Genomic DNA, 9,400 nt, shown 5'->3' with positions numbered 1-9,400 from the left:
GCCAAGAAGAAATCAATGCATGGATGTGCCAAAATTTTCTTCAATTGAATAAAAACAAAACCGAAGTAATAATCTTTGGACCAATAGAGGAGAGATCAAAAGTTAGCACACATTTCAGTTGCTTCAGCTAGAAACCACTGATCAGGCCTGAAATCTGGGAGTAGTGATGGACTCAGACCTGAACCTTCAAAAGCATCTAAAGACAATTACAATGTCGGCCTTATATCAGCTGAAGAACATTTCCAGGATTAAAGGACTAATATCTCAGCAGGATCTGGAAAAACTAATCCATGCGTTTATTTTTAGTAGAATTGATGACTGCAACGGTGTTTTCACAGGTCTGCCTAAAAAGTGGATCAGACAACTGCAGCTGATCCAGAACGCTGCTGCCCGCGTCCTCACTAAGACTAAGAAAGTAGAACACATCCACCCAGTTCTAAAGTCCTTACACTGGCTCCCTGTATCTCAGAGAATAGACTTTAAAATACTTCTGTTAGTCTATAAATCCCTGAATGGCTTAGCACCTAAATACATCACAGACTTGTTATCAGCGTATCAACCCTCCAGACCACTCAGGTCTTCTGGCTCCAGCCTGCTCTGCATACCTAGAACCAGAACTAAACAAGGAGAAGCAGCATTCAGTTTTTACGCTCCACTTATCCGGACCAAACTTCCAGAAAAACTGTAAAAGTGCTGAAAGCCTGAGTTCTTTTAAATTAAGATTAAAAACACATTTGTTTAGGATTGCCTTCAACTGTTCTAGTTAAACTGTTTTACTGAAACATCATTAGTTCAACTTTGTAGTCCAACTGTTTTTAATGTTTGCTTTTAGTTTCTATTTTTCCAAGTTCTATTTTGTTTCTACATTTTATTCCTACTTGCTTTTATTCTGTTTTTTTCCTGTATTTAATCATGTAAAGCACTTTGCATTTTCTCTATACTGAAATGTGCTATACAAATAAATTTGCCTTGCCTTACCTTACGTATTAAAGAGCTGTAAAACTAAACCTTGCTTCAATTTGGATGTGAATACTCTCAAATCAGTTTGCACTTTAAGACCATATCGATTATATAATTGTATCGAGAATATGTTTTTGTAAACAGCTAAAATAGCAAAGCTTGTGTCACTGTCTAAATTTTTCTGGGCATAACTGTATAAGTTTGCTTTTCACTGCTGCATGGAATGCTTCACTTTCCAGGCTGGTGCCTAAAAGCACAAAGATGCAGAGAAAAAGATGTATTGATCTGCGGCAATACTTCAACGTCCGCCTATTTGTGCTGTGATCCAAGGACCAATTTACCTTTCAACACTCCTTTATTCTCCTTCCAGAACTGTGGGAAAAGTACTGCTTTTCGGTCTAATCAGTTAATTTCTCTCCTTGCATTACAAGGAGAACATCTCTGTTGTTGTTTTTTTCTTCTTCTTCTTCTTGTACCATCCACCAACAAGAGCTCTTAAAAGACAGCGTCACACCTAGCAACGGGGTCAACCACACCTCCTCATTAAGATAACAGTTTCTGTCATTTCCTTCCTCAGGGTCTCTCTCAGCAGTATCTGAATCACTCTTAAGCTAAAACTCATAGGTAGGACTCCTGTGAATTTGGGCACAGAACTTCTGGAATGATGTTCTTTGGACAGATATAAAAGGTCTGATGACCCCAAAGTGCTTTACACTAGATGCAGTTATTCACACACCCTGACGATTTGTGAGCTATGTTTGTAGCCACAGTTGCCCTCAGGGAGACTGACAGAAGCAAGGCTGTCATACATCAGCACCGGACTCTGACCACCACCAGCAGGCCTGGTGAAGTGTCTTGCCCAAGGCAATAATTATTCCGACTTTTGCTAAAGCATTATAATATACTGATTTATATGCTAAAAATAATATATAAAGACATATAGGAATTTTTTTCCTATTTTGATTTTGATATATATACTTAAAGGTACATAGAGCAAGTTTTGAAGTTAAATAATATTTATTTTCTTTCCCATATATGCCCTTACAATTGCCCAATGTGTAAAATGAGTTTTCCTCTATTTATTGCAGTTGCCTCAATAGGCTGGATTAGTCAGTTTATGACAGAGTGATTCGGGCTGAATCCTCTGGGTGTGCAGGTGGGTGTGATGTGCTGCGTGCTCTTGTTCCCCAGGCTACTTTGTTGAGTCTCCACCGTGAGAGAATACGGGCTAACTTTATATAGCAAGCTGTTTTAACATAAATTCGGTTTCGTCTGACTATCCGTAATTACGTTCCAGATATCTAAAAATGAATTTTGACGAGACAAAACTACATTTTGACTATCCGGAATGGTAATTTAAGATATCTGTATTTACATTCTGATTAGGAAGAATAATAATTCAAGATAATTTCAATTACATTTTGACTAGTCAAAATTCCTTTCAAGATATCTCAAATTACGTCACCGGATTCGTCATTGAAAGGGTCACACATCCGTAATTATAATTTAAGATATCGTGAACGTAATTATGACTAGTCAGAATTACAATTTTAGATCTGAAGTAAAAGATTGCGTGTAAGCCCCTTTTTGGCTGTACTAAGCTGTACAAACAATTGCCTGAACATTCAATGACGCTGGCAGTTTTCAATAAAATTGTAAGAAAATGCCACAATATAGAAAGAGCTTTTCAGTATGGGATATGCGGAGAGCGCGAAAATTGTGTACTTGAAGAATGCTTAAGAAATTTGCAAAGAATTTCTGATTTACTTTCTGCCGACACACAATGCACTGAAAAAATTACTTACACCCTATCCGCCAAAATGCTACGTAAATCTGTGACGTATATGGCAAGCCGTTTTATAATTCAAAAGTGTCAGAAGCATAATTTTGACTAGTCAGAATGTCAATTTAAGATATCTTTAATTTAGTTTTGTCTAGTCATTATTTGTTTTTAAGATATGTATAATTTAGTTTTCACTGGTCAAAACTGCATATCTTTGTTATATATATTTATGTTAAGACGGCTTGCCATAAACTTCAATACTTATAACTTTCTTACATCAGAAGACATTGTGCCTCTAAACAAAAGACCTGTGCAGTCGCAGCAGCAGATGCTTTTCCTGTTCTCCCATGCACACGCGCAACACTGGTGTCATTTCAACTTGTCACCACAGGGGGCAGATATCTCTGAATATCCTGGTATTTACACTATGCTCCTTTAAGTAAAAATATATAAATACCCACTTAATTTCATGAAAGAGTTCAAGTAAATGTCCTTAATGGAAAGAACTTTGTACAATTTAACCGTTTTGCTGTTTATAGAATAACCTGGATAAAATAGATTGATAGTAGCTGGTTAATTTGTAAAGGCTATCTGCCCTGAAAAATGTGTGCAACTGTAATTTATTTTTTAAAACTGTTGTTTATCTTGATATTCATAACAAGTTTGTGCCTAATGTATTCTTGGGTTAATACACTATTTAAGATTTTTTCTTTTTTTAAATAAAAAATGTTATAACTAGCAATACACTTGCTAGCTGGCTTACTAGCCTTCAAGCAAGTGGCAGGAAGTTAAGAACAGATTTTTTTATTGCAAATCAAACACAGTAATTCAATTTGTGATAATAGAGCTCTGAGAGGAAAACAAATTTAATAAATTCAACTAATATGAAACAGAACCAACTGTATGTGTCACATAAACTCAGTTGAAGTACAGTGTTTGTAGCAAAGTTTGTCGTAAGCATAAGTAGCAATCAGCTTGCTCCATTTCAAACACATTCAATTGTTAACATCCATTTATCTGTTTTTTTTTACCACGTCTATCCCTTGTGGGGTCATGAGGGGTGCTGGTGCCTATCTCCAGTTGTCAATGCGCGAGAGGCAGGGTACACCCTGGACAGGTCTAAATTGTTAACAATTTATTAGAAAGCTTTACAAGTTAGAGGGGCTCAGGTAATACATGGGGGAAGCTCCAGCATGGCAGTCGGATGACATGTTATCCCAAATCCCTCCGCCAACCTTTGCAGCTGTATTTGTGGCTAGGCTTAAACGGGTTAACACACACATAATGAGGTAATCCGCAGTGTTTGCAGTGTTGGTGAGGCTGCGCTGAATGCTGGCTCAGCGTTTATCCCCCCGTGGTATCCACAGAACATAAAGGAACTGCTGCAGCATGCCGCTCTCATTCATAGCCGGATTAGTGCAATATGCTGTGTCTTTTTATTACGATTTTTCTCCTCTTCTTTTTACAACAAAACAACAAAAGACTGACTGACCTAAAGTCACAAAGCTGACCTTCAGGGCAGTGGTGCCCAAATAACCATCTCTGGATTAATTCCTTATTTTAATTTAATAGCTGCCACATAAAGCAACAAGGTGTTGAACCTCCAAAACCTATGTCAGTCTCACATCCCTCATTTTAATGCATGCCTTACAATGAAATGATGACTTTTCCCCTCCGGTCTGGGCCAGAACAGCTTCAGCTATTTTTAAAATGAGGAATTGCTGTGGGGAATCCCTCTACAGCTGCCTCCTCATCTCTCCCTGAATGCAAACATTAACTGCGGTCCAGCTGCTGAATTATTAATAAACTCCCCAGTCCAGTCTCAGGTGTCCCTCATTTAGCTGTGCGTTGCCATAAAATCAAAAGCTGAGCCAATCTTGACATAACTGACAGGATCATCAACAAAGCTGAGATCTGCTCAGATTTCCCCACTGAAGCTCTTTACCAGAGCTAGATATGCACAGGCGCTCATAAGGATCACCTTAGAAGGACTTTGTGCTGGTGCTGTTATTATCGATCATTCAAAGGGTCCAACGAATCTGTTTTCACTTTGTGTTTCTCCACTCCTTCACTTGGCTTGAGGCAAATTGGTATAATAAATGTGCACATCATGTATTTGGATTCTGGTCCAAATGCTACAGTCATTTGCCAACAATGTAAGCATTTTCACATTTTCAAACAGCTGATTATCAAAAAACAAATACTCTTTTGCTTCATTGAAGCTCTAGAAACAGCAAGATGTTCTTTTTATTAATTTTTTTTAAACATTGAAGTTTCAGTGCCTAAAGGTTGAGGATAGCTGGGACGGTATTCCTTGACTAGTGGTAATTGTTTGACAAAGTTAACCGTAACACTCTCTTATACATTCATCCATCTATCCATCCATTTTCTGAACCGTTTTCCTTCAAAGTTTGGCAGTTTTATAAAATCTTATTTACCATTCCAAGCACTTTAAACTGAAATTTGTAAATCAAATTAATTCTCTGTTGAACTGGTGTCCCACAGAGCTTTGTACGGGGTCCAGTTATCATTAGTGTGTTTATAAATGATTTAATCTCGACAATATGATGCATTAAAATATAAAGACATGATACTTAAATTAAAACCCCAGAAGTTGTGTCCAGTTTAAAAGATTTTATGGCACTGGCTGATTACATGTGTAAAGCTAAATCTATCAATAACAGTTGAGATGTTCTCTTCAAATCTTGTAAATTGAGACATTTTATCTCAATACTTTTATATCTTTCAATATAAATATCAATATTTAATTTTAAATATTTTTAAAATTACATATAACTTTTGGAACTAAACAGATCTGTTCCAAGGGCTTACTTTAATTTGGCAAATTTTAAATATTAGATATTTGTAATGAGTCTGACTTTTCCTGCCTGTGAAACCCCTGTCTGCAGTCTCTATGACTTCTATGACGGCTAAAACAACTGCTACAAATTTAAAGCCCTTGAAATCCCTATACGAACAGGTAATGTCTTGTTTCTGTGATGCAGAGACAGGGCACAGCTTTCTTGCACCATAGAGAGATATTTTTGAAAGGCCCACTTGAAAACCAAGAGGTATTAGCTGTGCTTGCAAAAACACAAATGTTGGTGTTTTCTCTAAATATTTTTACTGGTACAAAATTTTCTGACCCGATTAATCACTCATGGGGTCGCTGGTGCCTATCTCCAGCATTCACCGGGCGAGAGGCGGGGCACACCCTGGACAGGTCATCAGTCTGTCGCAGGGCAACACAGAGACAAACAACCATTCACACACACACACACACACACTCACACCTAAGGACAATTCAGAGAAGCCAATTAACCTAACAGTCATGTTTTTGGAATGTGGGAGGAAGCTGGAGTACCTGGTGAGAACCCACACAAGAACAGGGAGAACATGCAAACTCCATGCAGAAAGACCCAGGGTTGGATTTGAACCCAGGACTTTCCTGCTGCAAGACAACAGCGCTTCTCCACTGCGCCACTGTGCAGCCACTGTCATTGTCAGTTACAGGTAAAAGGCAAAAATAAGTTCTACTCAGTGGCAGAGCAGTGATTAGTCCTGTTGCTTTTAAAGCAAAAACATCATGGGTTCATATCTCTGCAGGTATGATGCAGAGATATGAATGTTCCCCCATTTAACATTGGTTCCCCCCACAGTGCGTGGATGTTGGCTTAATTGGCATTTCCAAATTGCCTTTCGGTGTGTACGTATGTGTTGAGACTGACTGGATGCTGGGATAGGCTCCTGCTGCCCATGTGACCATGGACAGGTTTAAAATGACGGAAAAATGGAACTCCCAAAAACTACTGGAAAATCACATTAGACGTCTCCCGACATATCCTATTTGGTAGTGTTTTTCCTTTACAAGCATCCAAAAAAAGCCTTGCATACCAACCACGGTTGCTGGCTATTTAATCAGAATCAATTACCCCCATCTTGAATTAGATTCCAAGGAGAATGGACATGGGTTGTAGGTGTGTTGGTAACTTTAGGAACTGAGGTTGAACCTTTGACTTTCTCCCTGGCCAATAATTTGTAGACATACAGTATGTGCTAGCAGGAGCTGTCTCATACAAAATAACGCATCTAAAAATCCAGAATATTCTGTATTGTGACAGATAACTGCATACAACCCAAAGATGATGGCACCAAATGGAATCAACAGAGAAACATCGACTCTACATATGAAACACATAAATTACTCTGCTACTGACTCAAGATCAAATTTATTATTTACTATGCAGACTCACTGTCTGCACCAGGGAAGTTTAACTCACCTCTGCATCAGGATTGCTTGAAGTGGCTGAAATCTGTTGATTTCATTGCTTGACTATTTGAAAGTAAAACTTTAATTGCTGGTCAGGTAAATATAGGGGAAAATATGAAACAGTGATGCCAAAGCAAATGTAACTTCCTCTGCCATGACCTAGTAACATTTTGCACCCTTCATCCCAGTTCACACACACACACACACACACACACACACACACACACACACACACACACACACACACACACACACACACACACACACACACACACACACACACACTATACACAGACCTTGGATGTGCTTCAATTTATTATGTTTGGCTCCATGTACATAGCAAGTTAGATTAGATGAACTAAATGAAGGAAATTTGTCTTGGGTACAGACTCTGGCTGCTGCATAATCCAAACCATGGCTCTCACATTACGTTCAGACATAAAAACACTACTATAAAAATTCCATTATTATAAAAAACGTCTGTATAATAAATCCATTATAAGAAGAATTTATACATAAAAGAAGCATGTCAGTTTAGTTTAGAATTTTATATACCTTTGCCTGCTTCCACAATTTACTGTTTGATGCTGTTTATTGTATTGTAATAGAAAGTGGAACAAATGAGTTCTTATAGCGGTTCAGTCTACAAGACATCGACCTAAAGGAAGGAACTGATGCTCTGAATAAAGAATATGTGTGGGGTCTGAAATTCTTTTCTGGGCCTGTCTGGTTTTATTTTCATTGAAGATGGTCTGAAGTGAAGGGTGCTGCTTGACTCCCATTATCTTCATAGCTCTTTGAATGAATTTGGCCTTCATTGGGACAGACAGGTTACCAAACCAGACAGAAATGCAGTACCTAATGATGCTCTCTATTGCAGCATGGTAAAAGAACACCATGACCTTCTGACTGACACCAAAGACCCTCAACCTGCGCAGAAAATGTAGCCGCTTCTGGATCTTGTTGCAGACATATTCCTTCTGAGCAATCCAAATAAATTTGTTGATTTTTCATTCCAAGACATTTGTAGGAATCTACCTGGGCAATTAATTGATTCTGGAAGACCACTAGAGTGTGGTCTCCAACTGTTTTTGGGTCAAAGAGCAGTTCTTGTGCTTTTTGGACATTCAGAGTCAGAAAGTGTTCCCCGTACCAATGAACAAAGATTTTAAGCTGCTGTCTGTAACTAGTTAAATGTGATGTGTCTGAAATGAGGCAGAGAATAGCTGTCATCTGAAAGTTTTAACATATAGTTCTTTGGTGTATTACAACTGCAGTAATTGGTATATAAGGTGAACAGAACAGGTGAACTGACACAGCCCTGGGGAGCGTCAGTACTGATGTTAAGAAGATCAGATAAGGTCCTGTTCACCCTGACTTGCTAGGAACGACTAATAAGGAATGAGTGAGACCATCTAATGATATTGGTTGACATTTATTTTTTTCATTGTAGACAGAACGAAGGAGAGTATTAAAAGCGGAATTGAAATCAACAAAAAGCAGTCTAGCCTAAGCCTTGGGGTTTTCTAGGTGTTTAGCCACTAAATGCACTATGCCACAATATGCCACATTTATAAAGAACTGGTAAGGATCTAGTTGTGGTCCCACATCTGATTGTAGATAATTTACCACCGGTTTCTCAAGACACTTCGTCACAACAGATGTTAAAGCGATGGGCCCAAAGTCTTTGTTCTCCTGTGGACAATACTTTTTGGCAACAGGTATGATAATTGTGCTCTTCCACAAAGATGATACAGTATGAGTATCAACAGATCTCTGAAAAATGTAAATTCATTTGCAAAAGTTCTAAATAAGAAAGCAGAAAACCTTCTGGACCTGTGGCCTCATGGATATTGAGCTGCTTGAATACCTTATTGACAGTAACATGATCAAAATCAGTGCTGTCCCATTCCTGTGGGACCACAGGGAAGTTAAGAGATTGTGGGACACAAGCTTTAGGAATAAATACAACCAAACGTTCTTTTATGACGATACCTCCTCTTTTTTGTTACAATCCAGCAGTACAGCATTAAACCTCTTCTATGAAATAAAAGAACCTAACCCTGAGAGAGGCCAGATGTGTTGTGAGGTCTAGGTTTATTAAATTCTCTGAATTTAACAGCCTGTTATAGAATAAACAACTAATGGCGATCCTAATTTCTTCTTGTTTGGGGAATTGAAGTGAAACTCTGATGGATCCACATCTGATCTATTGTTACCGCTGTGACACCAAAGCTTGTTTGACTATACAATCTCAGTCCATCTCTTAATTTAGAGCCTTTCTTATTGCTGCATCATGCTGCTATAAATAGATCAATCACTTTAACCGTGCTGCTGGAATCTGGTTTCTACTGTCTTGGAGTTGTTGGCATATTGTGTCCGTTTGC

The sequence above is a fragment of the Fundulus heteroclitus genome, unplaced genomic scaffold, assembly GCF_011125445.2.
Source record: "Fundulus heteroclitus isolate FHET01 unplaced genomic scaffold, MU-UCD_Fhet_4.1 scaffold_66, whole genome shotgun sequence".
Taxonomy (NCBI): Eukaryota; Metazoa; Chordata; class Actinopteri; order Cyprinodontiformes; family Fundulidae; genus Fundulus; species Fundulus heteroclitus.
This window is presented reverse-complemented; position numbering follows the sequence as displayed.